The sequence below is a fragment of the Silene latifolia genome, chromosome 4, assembly GCF_048544455.1.
Source record: "Silene latifolia isolate original U9 population chromosome 4, ASM4854445v1, whole genome shotgun sequence".
In the NCBI taxonomy this organism is placed as follows: Eukaryota; Viridiplantae; Streptophyta; class Magnoliopsida; order Caryophyllales; family Caryophyllaceae; genus Silene; species Silene latifolia.
The window spans coordinates 21,495,203-21,512,561 of NC_133529.1; the positions used below are offsets into that span (position 1 = coordinate 21,495,203).

General features: G+C 34.5%; 1 long non-coding RNA gene across 1 annotated transcript; it reads left to right on the plus strand.

Annotated features, from left to right (window-relative positions):
• Window positions 1-2,906: 2,906 nt before the first annotated feature.
• LOC141652141 (uncharacterized) lies at window positions 2,907-4,772 on the plus strand. Its single transcript, XR_012546987.1, has 2 exons — window positions 2,907-3,355; window positions 4,470-4,772. It is a non-coding gene; the product is annotated as an uncharacterized LOC141652141 (long non-coding RNA).
• The last annotated feature ends 12,587 nt before the right edge of the window (window positions 4,773-17,359 follow it).

The window sequence follows — 17,359 nt, forward strand, 5'->3', positions numbered from 1 at the left end:
AAAGTAATTATATATTTTGCCTTGGAGTTTAATTTGTTATTCACTACCTCGGGAAACCGAGATGGTAACAGTCCGGTTTATTAGGGAATGTCTTGCTAAAGGCTCCTTCATAAATCGGGGTGTTACAGCAATTGAGGCGGCTTCTTTAAGAAAGGAAGCTAACTTTTCCATCTAAGCAACACAATGTGAACGTTGGATGCAAAGAATTCCTGTTTTTTTCACACTCTTTCACCATACCACATTTGTGCACCACAATGTTTACACTCATAAGTTGGATCACCAATATCCCAATAATGTTCATGCACTAAAGAAATAAAATTGTTAAAAATTTGAAGTTAAAATTTAAGTTTAATTCATTGTTTAAGTAAGTTCAATATTTTTACATAACATAGATATACGAAATTAAACCTGGTATATTTGGTTCAGAATCTGCATTAGGTTCAGACATATGGATTTCATCTTCAGTGCATGTGAAATCTATTGTCTCAAGAGTAGAAGGTGATATATTTTTTTGGTTGTTCTCATTGGAGACGACTATTCTGCTACTACTACTACTACTACCTGAAAGTATGAAAATTCTATTAATAGACACGAATAATATATAATATCATATAAAAAAAACAATAACTTGCAGTACACGTTTTTAAATGATTATATGAACCGACCTTCTGTTATGGCATTTGAATTATTAACATTTAATGTCGATAAATTAGCAGCTTCACGTATTGCTGATCTAGCGTTGCTTCTTTTTACAGACATATCAGCTTTTTGCCTTTCTCTTGCTGATTGTGGTCCTGCATAGACTACTTAAACATAATACAATTACACATCAATTCGTATATAAACAATAACAACATACTAAGCAATAGAACTATACCGTTATTCATATCACTCAAAGGAGAGATAATATTATGCCCAAATTCATTTGATTGGTGATTGCTCAAATTTCCCATTAGTTGAAATCCATCGCCTACAGTCATAAAATTTTATAAATATATAATCACAAATCAACTAAAAGTAAATGTCACTGAATATATAATCATATACCAACTAAAAATAAATAGCATTTGATTGAATACGATAATAGTGCAAATATGAAAAATAATCCGGAAAGTGGTAAATGACTTCCTTAACTATACTCGAAGATTTAGCCCAAACATAGTTAAAAATTTGGCCCAAAAACCATACTCTCTACATCCTGCAATTAACATGATATGACCCAATATTATCAATTAGTATATAAACCAATGTATGCAAACCCTAGTCACTACAGCCGTGCAGTTACGACCGCCTCCCTAATATTACTCTCTGATCTCTCTCTCTACCAATCCATAATTCACACCGTCATTTTATTAATTTATCATCTTTTTTTCATCTTCAATACTATAATCCACCTTATTTCTTCGACCAAATCATCAATACTACCTATGATTTGCGTTACTAATATAAGATCCGTCGGATCATCTTCAATGTATTGTCTGCATTTACAATCTTATAATAATTTTATCACTATTACATCTTCAAATGGGTATATTAATCAACTCCATTGTTAATCCCCTATAGACTAAAAGATTAACAATTCCCGCTCATTTTTCCCCTCATACTGAATATTTCCTTTTAGAATATTCCCTTCTAATATATTGTATTCAAAATATTTTAGTCAACCCATATATGAAATATTTCTACTACAATATTCTACACAATTACGAATAATAATATTGCCGTCAATTACTATGCCTCCATATATGGAATATTTCTTATGGTTACGTTTTATATATAAAACTACATTTACATTAAATTAAATTCATATTCAATTTATTAAAATAATATTAATACACTAAATCTCTAGAATTAACCTTTATAAAATTACCGTGCTGTAGCACGGGTTGCTATACTAGTTTGATAATCAAAAGGAGAAAATCCGAAATTTTGCTCAAAATTTCCTTTATAGAGGATGTCAGGTGAACATCTTGTTATTTTTCATTGTTTACTAAAATAATTTTGCATTTGTATTACGAAATTATGCAGATTTGTGAATTACTTGTCAATATTTTGAGGTTAAATGAATGTGGAAGCCATATTATGTAATTGCATATAACAAAATATTATAAAAAGCGCAAATTTATGGTGATTTTAGAATAACTCCGAATTTTAGTGAAAGATAAATAACATTATTTGCTTGTTTTGATGGATCTATGTGTTAGTTGAGATTTGTTGACATTTCTGTTGAGTATAATTAATTTTTTTTTATAAAGATGTTGGATTTATGTTACTGTTGTATATGTTCATAAAAGATCAATTGTTAAAGGCTATGTTTTTTGTCTTTTGCAGGTGTAATTGGTTATGCAATTAATAAGAAGGATAACTAATCGTTTATTCTGGAATCACCATAAGGCTTAAAAGATAAGTAATCTAACCACATGAGTAAATCTTAGAATTTCTATTAACTATCATGTCAGGTAAAAATCTTAAATTTTTTCATTGTATAAGCCAAATTATGTAATTGCATGTAACAAAATATTATAAAAAACAAAAATTTATGATGATTTTAGAAGTACACCGAATTTAGTGAAGCATAAAAAACGATTTGTGACTGTTTTGTTGGATCTATGTGTTAGCTGGGATTTCTGATGAATTGGATTTGTTGATATTTCTGAGGATTTTTTTTTTAAATTTTTTTGTTATATTTGGAATACGAAAACAAGACTTTCACGATTTCTTTGTTGTGTATTATTTTTTTGTATTTTTTTTAAACTTTCAAGCTTATTGTATGACGGTCTCTATTTAATTCACCTACTAATTTGGCTACCAATAAATTCAACACAAATTCTCCCTTATGACGGAAATACCCGTCGCAAGTTTGCGACGGGTCAATTACATACCATATTTTTCGCGGGTCGGGAAACATGGTATAGACAACGCACTGTTGATCATTTATTGCATATTGTACGTGTGTGTACTTTGCATGACACTTATTGTCAATTATTTGCAATAAGTCTTCATTGCCTTTAATGCCATATATCTTCATATCTCTCTCATTAATGCTACACTTTCTTCTTCACTCTCCTGCGTCTTCTTCTTCAGTTCCAAATTGTGATCCTTCCCATTCAAATGAGTCTATTGTTCAACATTTTTAAGAAACCCCAAAAAAATAAATCCCATTAAAATCTTGCTTGTGTTGAAAATTATATATGCGTCTTAAAAATCAGTTGTCAAAATTTACATTCATAATATCTCAAAAAGGACTTCTTGCAAATAATGGCTGACGAAAATGGAGCCTTAATTGATGTTACTATGGTGGACGAAGATGATGATTATGTCATCATTCAAGGAGGGTTTACGGATAATAGTAAAGGTATGTATAATTAGAACACATTTTTAATGCTTACAACAGAATGTTCACATTTCTTTCACAAAGGTGTTTACTTTTGGGGCAAATGTCAACTGTCAACTAGAATAAGGCATATAATGTAAAATGCAGTTGTTGTGTTGTATTTTATTCATGTCAATACTTTTCCTTCTCATGTGATCCACTTAACTAGATTATGGCAGTTCATATAAATGCACATGTTGGTATTCATAAAGGTCTACACTTTTAGTTCAAATGTTACCCTGTCAACTATAGAAAGACAGATAATGGAATTTGCAATTGTTGTTTAGTATTGTATTCATGTCTATATTTGTCTGGCAAATGTCACCCTGTCAAGTATACTATCTCAATTTGCAATTGTTGTTTAGTAATGTATTGATGTCCATACCTTATGAGCAAATGTCACCCTGTAATAAGATATGAAACATACCAAAAATCAATATAAAAGAAAATTTTTAATTTATTTTGTTATTTGTTGAAGATATGAAAAAATCGATACAAAAGAATAATCTTAGTTTATTTAATTTGTTCAATCAAATCTCTACAAAGAAGAATCTTCATTTTTTTTAATTATAATTGAAATTTTTGCTTGAATGTGCATAGGATGCTAGGAGTCATAGTAGGATTTGTTGTTAATTCGGATTTTTGGGTATTTTAATTTTGGTTTTTTCAATTATACGGATTTTTTTGTGTTTTAATTTTGGTATGTTCCATATCTTATTACATTTTAACTATATGTGACCCTTTATGACTTATGCATATATGGTAACATATTACGGAGTATATCGATATGATGATATTTTATACTTGTGAATTGTATATTTGTCACCAATTTCTTTGACAATGTTCCTAAATTGAGATGGTTTCATATTTTGTTACAAATGATATATTTTTTACTACTTGTGAATATAGCCTAGTTTTGTTGATTATTATTAATGAAAATGTTACTGAAGATGGTCTCATATAAAGTTAAATTATCAACATGGTGAACTATTTGGCAAAGTTATGGAGTACTATAAACTGTAACCAATTATCAACTGTTTGTGACCAATTCTGCCAATTGTATAATGGTAACATTGTTTTATTTACGTGGTGACAGAATGTATATATTTCGATATTTCATGTCCAAATGAGTCCACAACTGAACGTGAACCTGCCACTTAGAATCCCAAGTACAACCAAAGCTACACACGCATAACAATCAGAAAAGGTTAAAAAACCATGGGTGATGCTGCAAACGGTGGAGGTGGTGCCAAGAAATAGTAATTTGGTGTTTTGAGGCTTTTATTTTGGACATGTTTGATGTTTGTATTAAAACAGTTGTTAATTAAGTTGTATGTAAAACTATGACTTGTATTTCGTGTTTTGGGAGCTTATTTTAATATATTCACATTTAAATAAATGAATTACTTATGGCATTCTATATGTTAAATAATGTTATCATTTTTGCACAAACTGTTACAATTAAAATTGGTAACATAATGGATAAATATGAAAACAAGTTGTCATTTCTCGTGTACTACTTATGGCACTATATTTTAAAATTATGTCAATATCTTTTATTAATATGTTAACATAAAAAAAAAAAGAATTACCTATGACATTATATATGTTATCATTTTTGCACAAACTGTTACCATATTAAAATTGGTAACATACTCTCTCCATTCAACTCCACTTTACAAGTATTCTATTTCCGTCCATTCAACTCCACTTTACAGGTTTCCTTATTTGGACATATAAAAGACCTTTCTATCCTTATTGAAAATCTATATTTACAAAAAATGCCATTCATACCCCACACAAATCCACCATAAAACTCACCTTTATATTTTTTTAATATCTTTAACCCCACCATTCCCTTTCCCTATGTACTTTTAATAGTTTTTTTAATCCGTTTCTTAATACCCGCGCAAAAAGCAATGTTGCAAAGTGGAGTTGAATGGAGGGAGTAATTGATAAATATACAAACAAGTTGTTATTCTTTGTGTATTACTTGTGCCAGTGTATTTTACAAATTATGTTCATATCTTTTGTCAATATGTTACCATTAAAAGAGGAATTAGACATGACATTGTATATGTTAAGTAATGTTCCAAAGTGTGCAATCTTTTACCATTTTGAAGTTGTTACCAATGACAATGTATATGCCTATAACGTTGACATCTTTATCGAATATGTTAACACTCTGAAATAGGTAACATATTGGCAAATTGTGCGAACATTTTTTAGGGACTATGCCATACAAAAGAACATGTCCAAAATAAAGTTCCCAAAAATCAAACACAAGTCATAGTTTTATTTCAAACAAAATGAACAATGTTTTAACAAAACCATGAAGCATGACCAAAATAAGCCCCTCCAAACATAAAAATATTGTTTCCCGGTATCACTCTTTTCCGCTCTCGCGTAGGTGTAGCGTTGGCGGTGCTTGGGTGCAACGTAATATGAACATTTCCACGCGCTATCACCCAGTCCTGCCCCACCTTCCTTTACTAATGCCCTTATCGCAATCACTTTTTGCTCGTTTTACCTTTCTTACTACTGCTCCAGTGCACTTCTTGCTAAACTTATGAGAAAACTGATAACATATCAAATAAAATTGGTAACATATCAAACAAATTCGATAACATATAACAAATATAAGTCAGCAACAAATTGGAACATAGAAATAAATTTCATATCCAATAAAATTGGTAACATAACCAACAAAATGATATCATTTCAATATAAATCAATAGCCGATATCATTAAATGGTAACATATCCAACAAAACTGGTAACATATTACTACAATGTTGCAATTTAATACCCAAAAATGGTAACATAACCAATAAAATGGTAACATATCAATATAGATCAATAAACGAGATCACTAAATGATAACATACCCAACAAACTTGTAACATATCAAGTAAACATTCAATCAAACTAAAGTATCAAGCAAACATTGTTTAATTTTTTACGCAAAATAAAAAAAATAAAAAAATAATATCAAATAATGAGAATAATGATGGTAACATAAAATGCATTTAAATCAGAATTGACCGATATTTAAATCAGAATGCAAACATTAGAAGACCAACCCACATACCAAAAATGACAACAAATTTCTGCCATCTTGTCAACATATTTAACATTGTTGTTAATAGTACCTGACTAATTTCTATGCCAACAAAATATAACGACATTAAAAGATTAACACACAAACCAATAATGTAAACAAATCCACCCATTATGTCACCCTTTTCATTTCTTTACATTTGATCACATTTGAACACCCAATACTGGAGAAACATAACAAATTACAACAACTATGCAAAAAACTTGTCATTACTTTCAACACATTTGTCAATAATCAACACCAGAAGAATAATATCAAAAAAGACTACTCACTTTGTCAGCACCATAGAAGATTCACCTCCTTGCGGATCTTGTGTTCTTCTTCACTGTGATACGTTTTGTCACCATCTTTCTTGATAATGTTTTATTAGTTTTTTTGCTAATTATGAACGATTGGCAAGAAAATGAAAGGTTTATCTCAGAAAAATTTGAATGGGGAGAGAGTTAGGGGGAAGATGAGACGATTGAATGAGTAAATGTTAGAGAGAGATGATGAGTGGGTTAGTATTTGTTTAATACATTGGGAAGGGGGGGTTAGTATTTGATTAAAACAAGACATTTAATGCTACGTAAAAAAGTCTTCCTCTTTTATTCATCCACAGTAAATATTGTCTACCCACTTAGCACGAATATAGGACTATCCGACCCGTCGTAAACTTATGACGGGTATCTCCGTCATAAGCAAGACGGAATGTTGATATTTCTGAGGATTTTTTTTGATATTTGTTGATATTTCTGAGGATTTTTTTTTTTGATTTTTTTGTTATATTTGGAATACGAAAACAACACTTTCACGATTTCTTTGTTGTGTATTATTTTTTTGTATTTTTTTAAAACTTTCAAGCTTATTGTATGACGGTCTCTATTTAATTCACCTACTAATTTGGCTACCAATAAATTCAATCGGTTCATGTGAAATAAAGTGTAATTATGTGAATACTAACATCTGATCATTATTTTTTGTTGTCATTTTTTTCCAAATTTATGCAGGTTGTCATTGTGCCTCTATGAGTTAATTTAAAACTAATTGAATGTACCAAACAAAAAATTTAGAACTAATTGACTATTTCTTAACTTAAATTATATTCTACCTAGTAGCACATACATTTTTAATGTTTATAGTATGTAGTAATTTGTTATTGTTTGCTCTAATATTTTCCCGTTGTTGACAGATATAATCCTTAAATCAAGCTCTCAAGAATAACATAAAACACAGTTGGGGTTCTCAACATTTGAAGACATTACATCTGAAGACATTACAGATAAGTAACAACACAATAAATGTTTCATAGGTTCTGATCTTTATGGACAGAGTATATGCAGCAAATTAAAAGTGATGAATGTGAACGCAAATAAGAAGATAACATACCCGACTTGTATCTAGAATTTCTCTTCCTTTTATTTTTATGTGAATTTGACGAATTCCCCCTTTCCATGCTTCAGTTAACTGGCATCATAAAGTAAATGATGTGTTAGATGATGATAAACTTGCAAAATAGATTTTCAATATCATTTATTCGATAAGAACGTTTTCCTTGAAATTTAGATATGAACACAATAAGCTATGAAAAAAATACTTATTTGTGCAAAGAGGTAATTAATTTGAATTGTACTGTAAAACTCAATCTAATAACCTGAGATATTCCATTCTATGAATAAAGTTGAAGTTTTTGTTACTTGAATTTATGAGATTTTAATGTACGGAGTGTATTATAGTTGTTGTAAATTATGTGACCATTTGTTGTAAATTGTAATGTCGAGAGAGTTTTAATTTTTGTGGCAGTTTTTTGTAACTGCTAGCCTAAAAAAAGGGGACCTTGATAAATGTTAGTGGGGGTATTTCACAGAAATTTTGTTTTTCTCCTTTTACTGAATTTATTGAGTAAATTGTTTTTTAAAAAAATACACGTCTGTTGTTGTCCACTCCTGCTACCTATTTTTTTTGTAGTCTTAATTGTTTACATGTAATTTGAAAATGAATTGAAAAAATGAATTGATAGGTGATCAAAGAAATATTATTCACTAAATATTTCATTGATCATGTATCTGAAATTAAAATATTGGAATTATATGCACATATTGATTAATTGAAAAAAATGTATTTATAGATGATCAAAGACATATTATTCACTAAATATTTCTATGATCATGTATATGAAATTAAAATATTGGAATTATATGCACATATTGATTATGAGCCAATGTAGGTTAAGGGGAAGTTTTTATATTATTATTTAAAAATTACACATTCGATTACACACTTCACATATATTGAACATGCATGTATTAATTTTTCTGTCTTTTATGAAGGTTATTAAACAGCGGGTGGATGTGAATGCGACTGTAAACTGGGGTGTACCATGTATATTGTCTGCAAGTCTATGAGATAAGTTTCTCATCCCGCTCGTCTCTTTGTTTCTTAAATATCTCTGTGTTTTTAATGCATTATCTTTGATCAAGTTTATTGAAAACAATTGTGTTATTTTCCTAGTTTTATAAAACATGCAAATGTCCGTGTTATAAATTACATATTACTTTTACATAAGTGTTTTGATTGTCTATTTTACAGCATAAGTGCTTTGATGGTCTATCTATTTTACCGCATTAGTGCTTTAATTGTCTGTTTTACTACATATTGGCTGTTTTACTCCATATGAACTGTGATGCGAAAATTTGGACATTAATTATAGTCTATGACCTATTTGAAGTTTAACTGATAAGATAAAAGACAAATTTCACATAAAGTAAACTTAGTTTGAAAGCTTGCGTCTTAAACATGTGCTTTAACTTAGGAAATCAAATTAGTCTAAAGAACCTGCTAATTAACATTGCATCTTACTATTTCAGGAATTGAAACTACCTAGCTGTAAATCAGAACATACTTAAAAGAAATAGCATAGAAATAGTCTTTGACAATATGAACACGTCACTAAAGTAGTAAATAGCTAAACAATCCCACTGCCTTTAAACTCTTCACAAACTGCAATTTCTAAAACTTGGTGCTTCGGTGGGGTTCTCACTTCTAATATATCTGAACTGTAGCTTTCATAGTACTTTGAGTGATTCATCTATATTCATGCAATAATTAATATTAATTAGTTCTCATAAAATTTAAAACTTTTGATTTGAAAAGAAAAGTGAAAGAAACTGTGTAAAACCTTGGAGCCATAATATTTTGCTTTCCACCAAACAATTATGTCCTCATCATCTGATATAACAGCTGCTGTGTAATATTTCGAATTCTGGTCATTGTTGCACTTTCCCGACTTCTCAATTTTGCACACCTATTACTTCCCTATGAGCACTTCTAATTCTTTGGGTATACCACTCCTAATTCCAACCTACATTTAATACTCAACTTGTTTAATATTATCATGTTAATGCTAAAATGCTAATATTGAAAAATAATGAGTTGCTCACATTTTTCATTTCAGAGAGACATTCTACAGCAATCGTATCGATATATGCTGATACATGGGTTTCTAAAAGCAACAAATTAGCACTATTATCCTCTTCATTTTTAAGGTGCCTGCTGGTATGCTCATCATCTTTTATATGGCACATTATCTGAAACCCGTGGCCAAATAAACTGATTAATATATATATATATATATTGTTAGGGTGCAAACCCTTGTCCCACATCGGTAGAATAAAGATGGAAGATCATCTTTATAAGTGTCCAGAAAATATAATAATACGAGGCCTTTTGGGAAAGAGCCCAAGAGTAAATCCGTGAGGGTTTGGCCCAAAGCGGACAATATCGTACTATTATGGGTTGTGGACACAGATGCAGCAGAGGCCCAACACGGGATATTCACGCTTCCGCACAATTTGTTGGGTTCTTGCCTTGATTCTGTTAACCGCCGCTTCGAATAACTATGCGGGGGTCCAGGGGTTCGGGGACGCAATGTGGTCCCCGATGGGGGTTCGGGGGCAACGCCCCCGAAACTTAAACGGTATCCGTATCTGTTATTGGGCTAGGTCTGTTTTGGGCCTTTATTAGGTCATTCTGTATTAGGTCTTAGAGAGTATTATATAAACTCTCTAAGCCTCTACCTAGCAGTCATACCGTCTGAATCTTTAATCTGAAAACTCCTCACATATCAATAAAACTCTCTCCTTCGCGCTGTGGGACGTAGCTAACACACCGTTAGTGAACCACGTAAATCTGTGCGTTTGTCTCTTTATTGTTTTTATCAGTTCTTTCTTGCATCCGTTATAACAACAACTGGTATTAGAGCCTTCGGAGTCCTGACCAGCGAGAAAGATGTCGGCGATGAACATAAAGATCAATCGCTTTACCGGGAGGAATAGTTTTAGTTTGTGGCAGATCAAGATGCGGGCTCTGTTAAAGCAGCAAGGGTTGTGGGCGCCGCTTTCAGATAAGAAGACGGAAAGCGCAATCGCTGCTCATCGCTTTGCCATTGCTACCGAGATGGCGATCCGGAGGAGAAGACACATTCAACGATTATGTTGTGTCTTGCTGATGATATCATCACTAAAGTCGCGGAGGAAACTACCGCAGCCGTTCTGTGGAAAAAGGTTGAGAGTCTTTATATGACCAAGTCTTTGACCAATAAGTTGCTTTTGAAGCAACGTCTGTTTAGTCTGAGAATGCAGGAAGGTATGCCTCTTTGAGATCATTTAGATAAGTTAAAAACAATTTTACTAGAATTACGTAATATTGATGTTAAGGTAGAAGATGAGGATGCCGCATTAATTCTGTTAGTTTCTTTACCGTTATCGTATGATAATTTTGTACAGTCTTTTATTGTGGGTAAAGATACTGTTACGCTAGAAGATGTTAGGTCGTCTCTTCATACTAGAGAATCTGCGCCATAAGGCGGCTGGCAGTGCAGTACACAATCAGTCAGTAGGGTTAGCGACCAAAATGGGGGTTATGGACAGGGAAATTCGGGGAAGAAAAAGTATAAGAAGCCTTCTTATTCGGGTTCTTCTAATTTTGCTGGTACTTCTGGTAATTCTAGTTCTTATGTTTCTAAAGGTCCTAAACCTAGTGATGTCTGTAACTACTGTAAAGGGAAGGGGCATTGGAAATTCGATTGTCCCAAGAAAGATAAACAGAACAAGTCTGGTACTGCTACCGCTGGTGTAGCAAATGCAGAGTCCGAGGAAGATGATTATGCTCTAGTTACGGATAGGGTCACGCATCATACTGATGTGTGGATTCTAGATTCAGGAGCATCTTATCATATATGTCCGCGCATGGAGTGGTTTACAACTTATGAACAGGTAGATGAAGGCACTATTTCTATGGCCAACAGTGTTGTTTGCAGGATAGTTGGAATCGACTCAGTCAGGGTTAGGACACATGATGGTAAATTCTGTACATTGAACGAAGTTAGACATGTTCCACTGATGACAAAGAATCTGATCTCTTTAAGTACGTTAGACAGTAAGGGTTTCAGCTTTCAAGGTGTAGGTGGAGTTCGAACGTCCAAAGGTTCGAATGTAGTTCGAGGGTTATCAAGCATGGTACTCTATATTATCTTCGGGGATCTACTCTATTCTCATAACATTCTTTGTTGCATCCTCGGATGTTGATAAAGAAGATTTGACTAAGTTGTGGCATATGAGGCTTCGTCATATGAGTGAAAGGGGATGCGGACTCTGTCAAAAGAAGATCTTCTCGTGGTCACAAGGTCAAAATCTGGATTTACGAGCATTGTGTATTTGGGAAGCTACATCGCAACAAGTTTCCTAAAGCGATGCATAAGACCAAGGGCACACTTGATTACATCCATTCTGATTGTTGGGGTCCTTCTAAGGTGGAGTCTTTGGGAGGTCACAGGTATTTTGTGTCTATTATCGATGATTATTCCAGGAAGACTTGGATTTATTTGATGAAGCACAAAAACGAAGCCTTTACTCACTTTAAGCAGTGGAAGGCATTAATGGAGAATCAAACTGGGAAGAAGGTCAAGAGGCTGCGAATTGATAACGGCCTAGAGTTTTGCTGTTCTGAGTTCGACGAGTTCTGCAAGAATGAAGGGATTGCTAGACATCGTACAATCCGAAATACACCTCAGCAAAACGGTGTAGCAGAGCGAATGAACCAGACACTTCTGGAGAGGGCAAGGTGCATGCTCTCTAATGCTAGACTAACAAGAAGATTAGGCGAGCAGTTTAGTACAACATGCTATCTGATAAATCGGGGACCTCACACGAGTCTGAATCTCAAAACTCCATTTGAGATGTGGTCTGGTAAGTCTGCTGACTATTCTATGTTAAGGGCTTTTGGTAGTACTGCTTATTATCATGTTAGTGAAGGTAAGCTTGAGCCACGAGCTAAAAAGGGAGTATTCATGGGCTATGGGGATGGTGTCAAGGGATACCGTATCTGGTCTCCATCTGAGGGTAGGGTTATTTTGAGTAGAAATGTTGTCTTTGATGAAAATTCTATGGTTAATCCTCTTGTGAAGTCTTATATATTGTCGGATAGTAGTAGTAGTGTTGATAAACAAAGTGAGCAGAAGACACTCTTGATGAGAGTGTACCACGAAGAAGATCAACCACTACGGTCCGAATCCGAATCTGCTCCATCGATTCTTCATTACCGATTCCGAATCAGCAGAGTTTGGCCCGTGAGCGGTCAATCAGGCCTAATTTTGGGAAGCCTTCGAATAGACTTGGTTTTGAAGATATGGTGGGTTATGCACTTCAGGTTGCTGAGGAGGTGGATCCTGACTTACATGAGCCATCCACTTTCAAAGAAGCAGCTACATGTTCTGAATCTGCCCAATGGCTTGCTGCCATGGGAGATGAGATGGAGTCCCTTCAAAAGAATCGGACCTGGGAATTATCCAAGAAGCCTCAAGGGAGAAAGATTGTTACTTGTAAATGGGTCTTCAAGAAGAAAGAGGGAGGGACTAGCTGCTGAGGGTATAAGGTATAAAGCTCGATTGGTAGCTCGTGGGTTCAGTCAGAAAGAGGGGGTAGACTACAATGAAATATTTTCGCCAGTGGTCAGACATACTTCCATCAGAGTGTTGCTAGCAATAGTTGCACATCAGGATTTAGAACTCGAACAGCTAGATGTGAAGACCGCTTTCCTACATGGAGAGTTGGAAGAAGAGATATACATGACTCAGCCAGACGGTTTCCAGATTCCGGGTAAAGAAGACTATGTTTGCAAGCTGAAGAAGTCCTTATATGGGCTAAAACAGTCTCCGAGGCAGTGGTATAAAAGGTTTGACAGCTACATGTTGGAGATTGGCTACAATAGGAGTCCGTATGATTGTTGTGTTTATTACAACAAGCTGAAGAATGAGTCTTTCATTTATCTGATCCTATATGTAGACGATATGTTGATAGCTGTAGAGAGCAAGTCTGATGTTCGAAATTGAAGGGTCTTCTCGATCTTGAATTTGAGATGAAAGATTTGGGTGCGGGAAGAAAAATTGCGGGAATGGAGATCTACGGGATAGGAGCAAGAAAAATCTTTTTTATCTCGGAAAGGCTATATTCGAAAGGTGCTATCAAGGTTTGGCATGTCTCTTGCTAAATCCATAGATACTCCTAGTGCATCGAATGCACATCATCATGCATTGCTTTCTCACCCAAGTCACCAAGAAAGGGAGTACATGTCCCGAGTTCCGTACTCTAGTGAAGTGGGTAGTTTGATGTATGCTATGGTCCGCACTAGACCTGATTTAGCACATGATCGATCGTGTGGTGAGCCAGTTTATGGGTGATCCAGGTAAAGAGCACTGGCAAGCTGTGAAGAGAATTTTTCGGTACCTTAAGGGTACATCTAATGTTGGTTTCATTTATGGAGGTGATAGAGAGTGCCTTGTGTCGGGTACTCGTTACTGATTATGCGGGAGATGTTGACAGCAGACGATCAATGACCGATTATGTTTTCACTCTTGGTGGTTCATGATCGTCGGTTGGAAGGCTACATTACGACCTACGATTACTTTGTCTACTCTTTGAGCGAGTATATGGCGTTGACCGCAGCACTAAAGAGGGAATCGGTTAAAAGGGTTGGTCGATAATTTGGGTCTACATCAGGAGCAAGCTATTGTATTCTGTGACAGTCTTAGTGTAATATGCTTGGCTAAAGATCAAGTCCATCATGAGAGGACTAAGCATATAGATGTAAGATATCATTTTCTGAGAAATGAGAAGAGGATTAAGGTGAACAAAGTGGGTACTGCTGATAACCCAGCTGACATGTTCACTAAGCCAGTTCCGCATAGCAAGTTCCAACATTGTCTGGACTTGCTAAATATCCGCAGTCTGTAATTGCCCTCTTGGGGGAAATATCTGAGGGGGAAGGGAGAAGAGCATTTATGGGAATGCATCTGGTACATCTGGCATTTATGGGAATGCATCTGGTACATCTGTCTGTTTGTGAGAGAATTCAAGTCAAGGCGGAGATTTGTTGGGTTTGTGCCTTGATTCTGTTAACCGCCGCTTCGAATAACTATGCGGGGGTCTCGCTAGGTCTGTTTTGGGCCTTTATTAGGTCATTCTCATTAGGTCTTAGAGAGTATTATATAAACTCTCTAAGCCTCTACCTAACAGTCATACCGTCTGAATCTGTAATCTGAAAACTCCTCACATATCAATAAAACTCTCTCCCTTCTGCCCTGTGGACGTAGCTAACACACCGTTAGTGAACCGCGTAAATCTGTGCGTTTGTCTCTTTATTGTTTTTATCAGTTCTTTTTTGCATCCGTTATAACAACAAGTGGTATCAGAGCCCAAGGTTCGACTTGGGCAAGACACGAGGATGCATCAACAGGCCCAAGACTTGAAGTTGTACACTGTAAGGCATGGAACTCCTAGCTCGGGGCGAGTTCTTGAGCAGACCCGGTCCAGGGTTAAATGGATGAAAGGCGTCATAGGTCTTGTGGGACAAAAGACCATTTGTGTACTAGAACTGTTGATCAGGTAGACCCTTATCAGATTGGGTGCCACGATCTGGTGGGTCCTTTCCGGGTTGGATGCCGAGACCGTTTGTGTTCTAGGACTTCGAAGTGATGGACCCGGTCCGGGTATATTGGATGCGAGAGGATGTTCGATATGCATGTGTAGCAAATCCCCAAGAAGGGAACATGGATGGCTCGTGGTAGCATGGTGTGTCGGCTAAGTGGAGGTTATCAAGACTTGTGATGTTTCGGTGTCTAGAACGAAGTTGGGGTCAGAGTGGGAGAGTCCTCCATGGAGGTCAAGGTCCGACTCAAGAAGATGGTCCTTGGTTTGAGGGGAGGATTGTTAGGGTGCAAACCCTTGTCCCACATCGGTAGAATAAAGATGGAAGATCATCTTTATAAGTGTCCAGAAAATATAATAGTACGAGGCCTTTTGGGAAGGAGCCCAAGAGTAAATCCGTGAGGGTTTGGCCCAAAGCGGACAATATCGTACTATTATGGGTTGTGGACACAGATGCAGTGAGGCCCAACAAGGGATATTCACGCTTCCGACAACATATATATATATATATATATATATATATATATATATATATATATATATATATATATATATATATATATATATTTTATATTTATTTCAAAGACTTCAAATCAATAAAATAACATGTAATGTAATTAAACCTAGGAATAGCATTAGTCATTGGTTCTTGATGTCCCTTGCAAGTACGTTTTAAACACCTCCATAATTTATCATGCCCTAGTGCTGCTTTCCCATGACAAAAGTTGCATGCATAGTAAAACCATTTGAAGCTTGAGTCTATCTTTGTTATCGTTGCAAGTACGCTAAAAACGCCAGCCTGCATAAATAAATGAAATAATAAGATGGTTTTATTATGATTATAAGTAAGAAGGTTATTTCATATATAAAATTCAGAAATATTATCACCTCTTTATTCCTTTCAGCTCAGTCACGGTTGTGAATATTAGTCTAGGACGTACAGAAATTTCTTGATTTTTTTGTAGCTGAAATAAGTGAGGTAATGGAATTGGATCCACTTGCACCATCTCTATTCTTGAATTCCAATACCTCTGGAATATCAGGATTGACATAAATACGTGTTGCGTCAAATGAAGTTTTAATACGTACTGTCCCGAAATATAGTAAACAATAATTTGGTTTGTTAATGCAAGTACACACATTTAACTTTTATGTCATTACTATGTCTTGAATCATTTCTTGTTTTACTTACCCTTCCATTCTGTTCGTATGACACATTGCAATGCTAGAATTGGCCTTTCTTTTGCACTTTGCATAGTCATTGTTGATCTGAACAATTTGTTTGACATAATCTCCAAAGACATAGAATGACAATCTTGTTATTCTGCGCTTAATCAACAATTACGATGCGTAAATAATAATGTTTCTAATATGATTGATACTAAAATTCATACAATAGTATACTCACTGTTTGTCTGTTAGATCAACATGCGTCCATTCATTTCCTTGTTCAGATACTGCTATTGGATGTAACATCTTAAATTCCCCAATTACATCTGCACATTTACAATTTTTCATTATTTCCCATCTTAATATTCATATGTATGACAATTTAAATATTATAACAAAATATATAGGTATTACCTAGATATGTATTTGGCTTAACATGCTCATCGGTTATATCGGGAAAGCTAGTAAAGCTAAATCCAAACTTTGGTATATGTGTATCTGTTATCTGAACAGCGTACGTGGAGTATTCAAACCTAATTCTCCATAAGTTCTGGGTAGCTGTCATATAACCAACATTCTCCGATACTGTAAATTTTCCCAACTTATAAATGCATCCTTCTATCATTGTATCCTTAAACTTGTTCAGCAGTGATTTTCTGATACTGGCTTGAATCAGATGGCCCTATGAAAGGATGTACATTTAGCATTAATATGAAAATAGTGTATAAAAATATGA